The sequence below is a fragment of the Eubalaena glacialis genome, chromosome 17 (assembly GCF_028564815.1).
Source record: "Eubalaena glacialis isolate mEubGla1 chromosome 17, mEubGla1.1.hap2.+ XY, whole genome shotgun sequence".
In the NCBI taxonomy this organism is placed as follows: domain Eukaryota; kingdom Metazoa; phylum Chordata; class Mammalia; order Artiodactyla; family Balaenidae; genus Eubalaena; species Eubalaena glacialis.
The window spans coordinates 12677799-12691315 of NC_083732.1; the positions used below are offsets into that span (position 1 = coordinate 12677799).

The window sequence follows — 13517 nt, forward strand, 5'->3', positions numbered from 1 at the left end:
GACTATCAATCTAGACCTGCATATTCAACTAAACTATCTTTCATTAATTAGGACATTTTCAGATAAACAAAAACTGTAAGAGTTTGCTATCAGGAAAACTTAATGAACGAATCTTACAAGAATATACTGCAGGAAGACAGAAAATGACCCTAAAAGAATTTTAAGAGACAAGAAGGAAAAATGAGCAGAGATATTTGTAAACATCTAAACAAACTGGTAAATTTAAACATATTATCTATAACTAAAATAATGTCTAATTTAGGAGTTTTAAAAAGATACAACCAAAATACTGGCCAAGAATAGTAAGTAATTTGATGGAGGATGATCAAAGTTCACAACCTTCTATTATTTGGCAGGGAGTGTTAAGATACTGATTAACCTTAGACTTCATGAAGTTAAATATAAATGGAAAAAATCCAGATTCAACCTTGAAAAGAAAAAAAAAAGTGTCTAACTTCTAAACAATTAGAAAAAAAAGAATTAAAGAATAAAAACAAACTATTCAGAGAAAGAGAGAGGAAAAAAAAAGGACCAGAAAACCCCAAAAACCTGAAGACAGTTAAAGCAAACCCAAATATATTCTAAATTTCATTGAATGTTAATGAATTAAGCATGCCAGTTAAAAGAGACTTTTTTAAAGTCCAGCTATAGGGCTTCCCTGGTGGTGCAGTGGTTAAGAATCTGCCTGCCAATGCAGGGGACATGGGTTCAAGCCCTGGTCTGGGAAGATCCCACACGCTGCAGAGCAACTAAGCCCGTGAGCCACAACTACTGAGCCTGTGAGCCACAACTACTGAGACTGCGAGCCACAACTACCAAAGCCTGCACGCCTAGAGCCCATGCTCCGCAACAAGAAAAGCCACTGCAATGAGAAGCCTGCACACCGCAATGAAGAGTAGCCCCCGCTCGCCGCAACTAGAGAAAGCTCGTGCACAGCAACGAAGACCCAACACAGCCAAAAATAAATAAAATAAAATAATTTAATTTTTTTAAAAAAGCTTTAAAAAATATTTATTCCAGGAAAATACAGAGAACTGAGTGAAAATCAAAGTACCATAAGTTTTGTGAGAAGTGGTGAAAGTATTACTTGAAGGGAAAGGTACAGCTTTAAATACTTACATATAAAAAACAAAGTCTGAAAATTAGGAACTTAAGTTGAACTACAGAAGTTTTTTTTAAAGAATAACAATATCTAAGTTGAAGAAAGATGAATAAAAAAGCAGAAATTAATAAGATGGAAAATAAAGATACAATGGAGAGTATCAAGTTAAAAACTAGATCTCTGCAAAAACTAATTAAATAGAAAAGCTTCTGGTAAGATTGATCAAGAAAAAAAAGAGAATAGACAAAATAATATTAGGAGTGAAGTGATAGGCATAACTTCAGGTAAAGAGGAGAATTTTCTGAGAGACTATTATGAAAATTTTATGCCAATAAATCTGAAAAATTAGAAGAAATAGACAAATTTCTAGAAATATGTATCTTACCAAAACTGTTTTGAGAAGTCAAATGACTCCATCTCATAAAATGAAATCAGAACTTTAAAATCTACTCAGAAAGAAAATACTAAACCTACATGATTTTATACGTGAATTCTACAAAACTTTCAAGTAATCAGGTGTTCCAATCTTATACAAACACTACCAGAGATGAGAAAAAGAGGAATACTTCCCAATTTAGCCAGTAATGTTACTGTAGCATTGATATCTAAACCAGACAAGGATAGTACAAAGAGGAAAAGTAACAGGCCCACCTCACCCGTGAACAGAGGCAAAAATGTAAACAAAATGTTAGCAAACCAAATCTAGCAGTACAGAAAAAGATAACACACCGTGATCAAGCAGGTTTATCCCAGAATGTGAAATTTGTGAAATATATAAACATAATTTACCATATTAACATATTAAAAGGGAAAAACCTTTATGATAATTTTAATTGATACAGAAAAGTTTTGATAATATTCAACACTAACTCATTAGAAAAGATATCTGCAAATTAGGAGTTGAGTATAGAGTTAATTACCCTATACAGGGCATCATTCTTATTATAAAACGTTATAGAAGGATTCCTCTGAAAACTAGGAATAAGATATCTACAGTCCTCAGGGAAATGCAAATCACAACCACAATGAGATATCACTTCACACCTGTTAGAATATCTATTATCAAAAAGACAAAAAATAACAAGTGTCAGTGAGGATGTGGAGAAAAGGGAACCCTTGTGCACTATTCGTGGGAATGTAAATTGTCACGGCCACTATGGAAGACAGTATGAAGTTTACTCAAAAAACTAAAAATAGAACTACCGTATGACCCAGCAATTCCACTTCCGGGTATTTATCCAAAGGAAACGAAACCCTAACTTGAAAAGATTATTTGTACCCTCATGTTCACTGCAGCATTATTTACATTAGCCATGATAAGAAAACAACCTAGTGTCCAGCAATGGATAAACTGATTTTTAAAATGTGGTGTATATATATATACAATGGAATATTATTCAGCCACAAAAAGAATGAAATTTTGCCATATGGAACAATATGGATGGAGCTTGAGGGCACTGCTAAGTAAAATAAGTCAGACATAGGAAGACAAATACCATATGACCTCACTTATATGTGGAATCTTAAAAAAAAAAAAAAAAAAAAATTAACAAAAAACCCCAAAACTCACAGACACAGAGAACAGACTGGTAGCTGCCAGAGGTGGGGAGTGGGGAGGGTGGGTAAAATGGGTGAGGGTGGTCAAAAGTATAAACTTCCAGTTATAAAATAAATAAGTCCAACAGGTGTAATGTACAGCACAGTGACTATAGTTAATACCGTATTGTATATTTGAAAGTTGCTAAGAGAGGGTATCTTGAAAGTTCTTATCAGAAGGAAAAAAACTGTATGTGTGGTGACAAATGTTAACTAGATTTATTGTGGTGATAATTTCATGATATATACAACTACTGGATCATTATGTTATACACCTAAAACTAATATAACATGTTAACTATGTCTTAATTTTTTAAAAAAGGAAAGAAAACTAAATCAAGCTAATCAATCAATACAGGAGCAGAGAAAAATAGGTATAGAAAATACCATGTAAATAGAAAGCATAAAATAAGATAATAAATACAATATAGCAGTACTCACAATATATTAATTAGTCTAAATGTATTGATGAAAAGTCACAGACTGTCAGATTTGATGTAAAAAAACAAACCACCAACAAAATCCAGCTATATACTGTTTACAAGGAACATATCTAAGGCAAAAGGACATATGGAGTTTGGAAATAAAAAATGGAAAAAGATAAATCAGACAAATACTAACCAAAAATGGTAATAGAGCTATAGTACTGTTGAAAGCATTATTCAGGATAAAGATGGTCACTGTGTTGTGATAAAAGGATAAAAAAAATTCATCAGGAGAATTTAGTAATTCTAAATGTCCATGCTCTTTTATAACATAACATCAAAATACAGAATGGAAATTTGGTAGAATTACACATTGATAAATCTATAATCAAGATAGAAGATTTCAACACACATCTCACTAACTGATAGGTCAAGAAGATAGAATATCAGTAAGAACATGGAAGATTTAAAAATATAATTAAGAAATTCTATTTTGGTTATGTCTTCACTGGTCTAAAATCCTCCATGGCTCCGTATTACCTCTGGCATCAAATCCAAATTCTTCCTATAATCAAAAAAGTATGGTACTGGCACAAAAACAGACACAAAGATCAATGGAACAGAAGAGAGAGCCCCAAAATAAACACACACACTTATGGTCAATTAATCTATGACAAAGGAGGCGAGAATATACAATGGAGAAAAGACAGTCTCTTCAATAAGTGGTGCTGGGAAAACTGGACAGTTACATGCAAAAGAAAGAAATTAGAACAGTTTCTTACACCATATACAAAAATAAACTCAAAATGGATTAAAGACCTAAATGTAAGACTGGAAACCATGAAACTCACGGAAGAAAACATAGGCAGAACACTCTTTGACATAAATTGTAGCAATATTTTTTTGGATCTGTCTCCTAAAGCAAAGGAAATAAAAGGAAAAATAAACAAATGGGACCTAATTAGACTTAAAAGCTTTTGCACTGCAAAGGAAATCATTGACAAAACAAATAGACAACCCACTGAATGGGAGAAAATATTTGCTAATGATATGACTGAATAAGGGGTTAATATCCAAAATATATAAACATGGGAGAAAATATTTGCAAACGAAGCAACTGACAAAGGATTAATCTCCAAAATTTGCAAGCAGCTCATGCAGCTCAATACTAAAAAAACAAACAGCCCAATCCAAAAATGGGCAGAATACCTAAATGGACATTTCTCCAAAGAGGATATACAGATTGCCAACAAACACATGAAAGGATGCTCAACATCACTAATCATTAGAGAAATGCAAATCAAAACTACAATGAGGTATCACTTCACACCTGTCAGAATGGCCATCATCAAAAAATCTACAGACAATAAATGCTGGAGAGGGTGTGGAGAAAAGGGAGCTCTCTTGCACTGTTGGTTGGAATGTAAATTGATACAGCCACTATGGAGAACAGTATGGAGGTTCCTTAAAAAACTAAAAATAGAACTACCATATGACCCAGCAATCCCACTACTGGGCATATACCCTGAGAAAACCATAATTCAAAAAGAGTCATATACCACAATGTTCATTGCAGCTCTATTTTCAATAGCCAGGACATGGAAGCAACCTAAGTGTCCATTAACAGATGAATGGATAAAGAAGATGTGGCACATATATACAATGGAATATTACTCAGCCATAAAAAGAAATGAAATTGAGTTATTTGGAGTGAGGTGGATAGATATAGAGTCTGTCATAGAGAGTAAAGTAAGTCAGAAAGAAAAAAACAAATACCGTATGCTAACACATATATATGGAATCTAAAAAAAAAAAAAATGGTTCTGAAGAACCTAGGGGCAGGACAGGAATAAAGACGCACACATAGAGAATGGACTTGAGGACACGGGGAGGGGGAAAGGTAAGCTGGGACGAAGTGAGAGAGTGGCATGGACATATATACACTACCAAATGTAAAACAGATAGCTACTGGGAAGCAGCCACATAGCACAGGGAGATCAGCTCGGTGCTTTGTGACCACCTAGAGGGGTGGGATAGGGAGGGTGGGAGGGAGACGCAAGAGGGAGGAGATATGGGGATATATGTATACGTATAGCTGATTCACTTTGTTATAAAGCAGAAACTAACACACCACTGTAAAGCAATTATACTCCAATAAAGATGTTAAAAAAAATTATATATATATATATCCACATATATATATATATATATATATATAACAGCTCATACAACCCAACATCAAAGAAAAGAAAAAAAACCCAACCCAATTAAAAAATAGGCAGAAGACCTGAATAGACATTTTTCCAAAGAAGACATACAGATGGCCAACAGGCACATGAAAAGATACTCAACACTGTTAATCATCAAAGAAATGCAAACTAAAACCTCAGTGAGATATCACATCACACCTGTCAGAATGGCTATCATCAAAAAGACCACAAATAACAATGTTGGTGAGGATGTGGAGAAAAGGGAACTCTTGTACACTGTTCGTGGGAATGTAAATTGATGCAGTCACTGTGGAAAACAATATGGTGGTTTCTCAAAAAACTAAAATAGAACTACCATATGACCCAGCAATTCCACTCCTGATAAAATCTCCGAAAAAAATGAAAACACTAATTTGAAAAAATACATGCACTCCAATGTTCAGAGCAGCATTATTTACCATTGTCAAGATATGGAAGAAAGCTAAGTGTCCATCAACAGATGAATGTATAAAGAAGATGTAATATATATACACACACACACACAATGGAATATTACTTAGCCACAAAAAGAATGAAATGTTGCTATTTGCAACAACATGGATAGACTTGGAGGGTATTATGCTTAGTGAAATAAGTCAGACAAAGACAAATAATGTGTGATATCACTCACACATGGAATCTAAAAAATAAAACAAACTATTGGATATAACAAAAAGGAAACAGACTCACACACATAGAGAACAAACTAGTAGGGAGAGGGACCAGGGGAGGGACAAGATAGGGGTATGGAATTTAGAGGTGCAAACTATTATGTATAAAATAAATAAGCTACAAGGATATATGGTACAACACAGGGAAGATGGCCAATATTTTAGAATAACCATAACTGGAGTATAACCTTTACAAATTGTGAATCACTATGCTGTATACTTGTAACTTATATAATATTGTACATTAACTATATCTCAATTTTTAAAAAACTGAAAAAAAATCCAAATTCTTCCTCTTGATCCTAAAAGTGCTCCACATTTGGTACTGCTCTACTTATCTACCCAAGCTTATTAGCTTACTTCTTACCTAGCTTATTTCTTACAACACAAATCATCTATCCTAGACGAGCAAACTGCTAATGGACCAGAGAGAGGAAGCTCTATGGGGTAGTGCTTACGTAGCTGGGTTGGAATTAGACTGCAAAGATGCAGATCCTGGTTCTACCATTTACTAACTGCATGACTTTGGGCAATTTACTTAACCCTTATGATCTTCAGTCTTCTCATCTATAAAATGAGGATACTGGTAATATCTACCTCCTAGGCCCACTGTGAAGATTTATAAAAATAATCATTGCCTGATACATTGTACTTGCTCCATAAATACTGGCTACATGTCTTTCTTCATATCGCTACCATCTACTGGAATGACCCTCTTCCTCTTCCCATCTATTCAAATTCTATGCAGGCTCAAAGGCCAAGTTGTTCTTCCATAAAATCTTCACCAGTTACTCCCTTCATTATCTCCCTCTTCTACAGTACACTAATTCTCAACCTTGTAGGGGAGGGGTAGAGAGTCACAGAGGTCTTAGAGAATCTGATGGGGAAAAAAGAAGATCTTCTTAAGAGTTCTTTACAAACGCGTGTTTGAATAACTTATCTCCCACTCATAGAACTCTAAAACTGAGAAATAATGTTAGCCCATTTTTCAGATGAGATGATGATCCCTTGGGGAATCTGTCCCCAGGTAATCAGGCCAGAAATCACCAAGACTCATTCTCAGAATGATAATTACTAAACATGCCAGCAATGTTATTATATTTTATTCTATAGGAATACCTTGTTTTATTGTGCTTTGCTCTATTGTGCTTTGCAGATTTTGTTTTTTACCAATTGAAAAGTTTGTGGCAAACCTGAGTTATCAGATGATGGCTAGCATTTTTTAGCAAGGAAGTGTTTTTAATTAAGGTATGCACACTGTTTTTTTAGACATAATGCTATTGCACACTTAATAGACTAAAGTATTGTCTAAACATAACTTTTATATGCATTGGGAAGCCAAAAAATTCATGTGACTTGATTTATTGCAGTATTCACTTTATTGCAGTGGTCTAGAACCAAACCCGCAGTCTCTCCGAGGTATGCCTGTACTTTACCTTCTTTGTATTGAAATTCTCTGACTAGCTTTCTCTGAAGCAACACCAAACTATGAAACACAAAATTGCCCCAATTTTATTATTTGAGGGAGTTAACTTTGAAGCTTTCTTTAAAACTTTTCTATAATGATAATAATCAAAGAACATCATCAGTTCTACGTCTCAGGCCAGAAAAGATACAAATAAAGCCAATCCACCATAATCTTTCATTCCCAGACATGACTTTATAAATACAAATATTTTATAAATATTTTAAAATATAGCTTCTATCTTCTTACCTACAAGAAATTTTTCCAGAACAACTAACAAATAGTAAAATAATCTATACTCTTCTCATTCTCTACCCTTTCTTCCAATTCTCAAAGAAGTTTAATGGTAAGCAAGAAAAAGGAAAAGCATCATGAATAACCTACAAAGCACAATAATCAACCTCCACGTTATTAAAAACTGATTAGCACATCTGTAGTCACAGTCTCCTTGTGCACACAGGAAGCTGTTTCACTATGTGGAGTCATGCAACCAGCCTAGGAAATGAGATAAATGACTCAGGAAGAGGGGGAGGTTTGTAAATGGATACATCAGTCAAAAACTTTAACCAAAAACCTGGAGAGAAAGCACTTTATAAGAAAGTAATATTGGAGTATCTGAAGAGCATAATTTTTTAACAAAAGAAAAGGATCATAGAGATGAATCGTAAAGGCCACCTAGTCAAAATCCTTCATTTTCCAGATGAATAAACTGAAGCCTGAGACCTAAACCATGGATTCCTTTGAAATCCACAGGCTTTCCAGAGAAGGGAATCTAGGAACCACCATAAGAAGGCAGCTTCCTCCCCAGCTGAAATTCACACTATCTTGTACAATGAGGCAATTGAAATAAATACTGGAAAATGCCAAGAACATTATTTATACATTCTAAATAATAACTCCTACTTAGGCCTTAGGGGAGAGTACACACACCACAAGCAACTGGATCTTCTGGATTACCAAATGCCCAGGGAGCTGGCGTAGACTGCAGTGCACTCCTGGGATGCTGACAAGGATGCAGTCACACACCTACTTGCCACTCAGAGATCGTTTCCTTTGTTGTCTTCCTTTGGCAAGTAAAAAGACCTAGAAAAAAGAAAAGTGTACGCTACAGAATTTACCATATATAGGGTCATACTTTTTAGGTTTTCCACCTGTTGTTTTCATTTTTCACAGACATGTTCTAAAAAATAATGGGTTAATAATGTTTAGAAACAATTTTTGATTAAGAGGGCCAAGAATTAATGTTTATTTGGCATAGGGATAACTTCCCTGCGCATTCTTTTTTTTTAAAATAAATTTATTTATTTATCTATTTATGGCTGCGTTGGGTCTTTGTTGATGTGCGCGGCTTTCTCTTGTTGGGGCGAGCGGGGGCTACCGTACATTGCGGTGCACGGGCTTCTCATTGGCGTGGCTTCTCTTGTTACAGGGCACGGACTCTAGGCGTGCGGGCTTCAGTAGCGCGCAGGCTCAGTAGTTGTGGCGCACAGGCTTAGCTGCTCTGCGGCATGTGGGATCTTCCTGGACCAGGGCTCGAACCTGTGTCCCCTGACTTGGCAGGCAGATTCTCAACCACTGCGCCACCAGGGAAGCCCCCTACTCATTCCTGATATTGCTCATGTGGGAAATTTAGAAGAACATTTTGATTGGCGGATCGGTGTATGTTCACACATGGTCTATAACTGCGAAGACAAATTGAAGGCCGTGTGGTGATGCAGTTGCTTTCTTTAGGGGAAACGCATTCAGGACTCGGTTGCCTAATTGGGAGTAAATCTACTTTCAAGTCATTTAGAAAAACTGTTTAGATTTTATCGACTTAAGAAAAACACAAAAAAGATTTCTTACTCATTGCCATTTTACTTTTGTAAGTTAAAACAGAATAGAAAATGATCGTTTAATAAATGGATCTAAATTTTTCTGTTACTGGACTCTAAGTACAAATATCCGTAAAATTCTGGACCTTCGGCTTTTCTTTGTGTATCACTCTTTCATTTTTATATTGAACTCTAAATCTAAAGCCAATTTCATTCCCTTGGGATTTGGTGATGAAGTCTTAGAATGAAAACCATCAGCCAGCGGCGCTTGCTCAACTCACAGGTGATCAAGATTTTGGCAAACGCCGTTTGCTTAAGTGCAACCATTGTGTATTTTACAGAGAACAAAACAACTTACATCAGTTCTAAAATGCTACCATCATTTTTTTTGCCCTAAAATCCAAAGTTCCTTCTAGGCAAATGTACAATGTTCAATCTGCTTCTCCACTAACCGCACAAAACCTTAACACTGTATCTTTTTCCTTTTTAAAACGAAATAATAGATTTTGTGTATGGGTTTCTGACTAAAACTGAAGTACATGAATACACAGATTTTTATCTATGATTAAGAAATTTTCAAAATTAAATTTTCACTTCAAGTACTTCCAAGTTAAATTATAAATCAGTTAAAAATGAACCATGTGGAAATAATGTAAGTGTTTTAAGGGTTCTTTTCTGTTATTTTATCAAATTACTGGAACATTGGATTTCCTAGACAAAAATACTCAAATTAACTATGTTCACAGCAGGATTAAAGAATGGTTGAATCATCCCTAATGATTTCCTTTACCAAAAAGGGGCAACTGAGAAATGTTTAGAAAGTAAATCTAAGTTAATCAAAAGAATGAAGAAAGAAATTGCTTACAAAAATGTTTTACTGACTAAACTAGTTGTGTTTTGAGGGAACCTGAAAGGTAGTACTTTCACGTGTTTAACCTTCTTGCCCACCGTTGGGGGGAGGGGAATCTCCCTATAGGTTACATTGCTACAAAAACATAATTGTTGCTTTTTCTGTCCTGTCCCTCATTTTTGCCTTTCTTGAGAAAAGGTCTTAAGGCTCTAGAAAATAGCTAAGATGGAAAATAGGAGTGGGTAAGAAATATCTGGAAAACAAGCTAAGGAGCAGTATCATCCCATGTGAGTAAAAAGAGTAGTTTGGGGCCAGAACACAAACATCCAAGACCAAGAACAAGGTAGAGAAGGGAGTTTTTGAGGAGAAGAGTGATTTGGCCAGATCTGTGGAAGATAAATCCTCTAGACTAGCTCAAAGAGAGAATGAAGTAAGGAAACTCTTAGGATGCTCCAGGGATAGGTCTCCAGGTATCAGGCAAGGTCCTGGCAGGAAACAGGTAGCAGTCAGGCTGGGTAATTTAAGATCAACAAAGGCAATACTACAAGAATGTAGACATGGCTTAAGGAAATTCACAAAGGATAGGACTACAATGGCAAAAGCCATAACCACTCCGAGGCCTGCAGGAACCAGGGGAATAATTAGAGTAGCTGGGAGAGGGTGCCTGCATGGAGAGAGTTGCGTGATTGGAGCTATGGCCTTTTAGAGGAACCAGCCAACCCACAGTAATAACCGCAGAGGGCTAGGGACAAACATGCCCTTCCCTCTCCCTCTTCACATCCTCTGGTCTTCTGTCACTGCCTCCTCTGGCTGCACAGAGCTGGAAGCCAGGGGCAGGAGCAGAGTGGAAAGAGTACCGGGAGAAGTAGATAGAAGAGTCCCAGTCTAGGGGTAAGGTCACGGTAGTGGGAACGAGAAAGGAGCAATACAGAGACAAATTTAATAGGACTTTTAGACCGATTGAATTTAGAGACGGGAAGAGAAAAGCCAAGGATGACATCATAGGTTCAAGCCTTGCTAGACTAGCATGGATGATTACATCAACTGAGCCTGTTTTTACTAACCGTTGTGTTCCCAACGCCCAGCACAATGCCTTGGCCATGAAAAACCTTCTATAAACATTTGTTGGAGGGGAAAAAAGGTGGATGGATGATGGAAGAAGCAAATTTTCAGGAAGATGATGTGTTATGTAGTCTTAGACACACTGAGTTTAGAGTATGGTAGAAGAGCCCAGCAGGTGGTTGGAGATTTGAGTCCAGAGCTCTGAAAAGGAAAGGGAGAAAGATGTACCTCTAAGAATCATCTGCACAGAAGTGGCAGCTGACACAATGAGAGTGGATGAAATGGCATAGAGAGCAGGTATAAAGAGAAAAGAAAAGAAGTGGGGAGAAAGAGAAAAGAAGTGGGGTCTGATGACCAAACTGGGGATCTATCTGCAATATGGGACAAAGGAAGAAAGGGAAAAACCAAGAGGGAAAAACCAACAAAAGGAAAAGACAATATTTACAACCCTTTGCTGTACTGTTATAGTATATTCACTTATATCTGCACATCCCTGGTAAGCTCTCTTTTTCTTAACACTGCACAATCTTGCCCAACATAAAGATGATACAAATGCAAGCTGGAGGCCACCACATACCTATCTGCCTCAATAAGATATTTTTTAAAGCCCCAAATCCCAGTCTTACTAGTTTTGCTCACCTTGAATCTAACAGCCAACATTAATCCCTTTTTAATTTAGAAATTAGGTTTATTCTTTCAAGCAATCATGTACTGAATACCTATTATGTATCCAGCACTATGCTCAGCAAAGTGGAAGCAAAAATCAGTCTCCAGTCACCAAGGAAATTAAAATCTACTTGGATTATAAAGAAACACTTGAGCACAAAACAATTAAAGTTCGGTTAAGAGCTGACCTATATGATTCGAACCAAATAGCATTTCATCCAGTGAGAATACCATTCAATGCCTATCGACATCTGCTCTTTTTTTCCCCTAACTCAGAAGATTGACAAAGGAGCTAAATTCTACACAGCTGTACTTCCTATTTAAGGCCCAACCATGCCATATTGTAAATTTCTCTTAACCTTTCTTTCTTCCCCACTGTTCCATAAGGTCTTGATAATCTTTGTATCTAATGTCTCAAACATGGTAGTCATTCAAATGTTTGTTAAATGAATGAATGAATCAGAAGCTAAGCCAAGCCCAGAACAGCCGTATCAGTGTCCTTAACACTCTCCTATGGCAAATCCCAAAAGCTTTAAGGGTCAAGGAAGTTACCTAATATGACCTTTGACCTGGCCTTGGCCCCATGGGATGATTGGTATTAAAGACTTGGTGTTGAGTGTTAAGAAAAAGGCTCAGAAAAACCCCAGCAAATATTAAAATGCATTTAGAAAAGAGGAAGAAACAATATTAGAGCCCAATTCCTGAGGCATAAAATGTGCTCACTAAATGTTTGATGAGTGAATGAACAAAGGAGAGCTGAGGAAAGCCAATGAGCTCAAGAAGAGACCAAACTCAGGGGGGCAGGTGTGATAGGTGGGGCTGTATCTAAAGCCCGCTCTAGCTGACACTCAACTGAATCTATTTCCTAACTAACGGCTATTATGTCCATTTCTATGGATTAATTCTCCAGCTAACCCCTTCTTCACTAATCCCAACTTCCCATTAAAGGAAAACAAATCCTGTAAACCACACAATCATCAGTGCCTCCTACACTGGACTGTACATATTCATCACCTAGATATTTTGTTAAAATGAAGGTTTTGAATCATTACATCTGGGGTGAGGCCAGAGATTCTGCATCTCTAACGAGTTCCCAGGTGATGCTATACTGCTGGTTGACAGACCACACTTTTCCAGCATCAAGAGCCTAGAAGAAATTGCAGAGAATATGTATGTAGTCTTAAAGTCACAGTTAAGATACCTCCTGCTCTCACACTTCCTAGTTGTAAAATCTTAGACAAGTCATTTTACTGAGCCTGCCTTTAGAATATGGTGCTTACTATGTACCAGGAACTAATGCCGCAAATTTATCAACTTATGAATAGGACTTAAGTTAAACAACCTGTCCAATGTGGATACAATAAACCCAGATCTTATTATTCTAGGAGTTTGATTCAAGAACCGGGTGCTCGGGGCTTCCCTGGTGGCGCAGTGGTTAAGAATCTGTCTGCCAATGCAGGGCACACGGGTTCGAGCCCCGGTCTAGGAAGATCCCACATGCCGCGGAGCAACTAAGCCCGTGAGCCACAACTACTGAGCCTGCGCGTCTGGAGCCTGTGCTCCGCAACGGGAGAGGCCGCGATAGTGAGAGGCCCGCGCACCGCGATGAAGAGTGGC

General features: G+C 36.9%; 1 long non-coding RNA gene across 2 annotated transcripts in view; it reads right to left on the reverse strand.

Moving 5' to 3' along the window:
* Positions 1-13517, reverse strand: part of LOC133077339 (uncharacterized) — a 93621-nt gene that overhangs the window by 79331 nt on the left and 773 nt on the right. The window contains exon 2 of one of the 2 annotated variants that reach the window (XR_009697701.1): positions 8466-8591. This is a non-coding gene — a long non-coding RNA (uncharacterized LOC133077339). Of the gene's footprint in view, positions 1-8438; positions 8592-13517 lie in introns of both variants that reach the window. The other variant, XR_009697700.1, reaches the window with a different exon arrangement.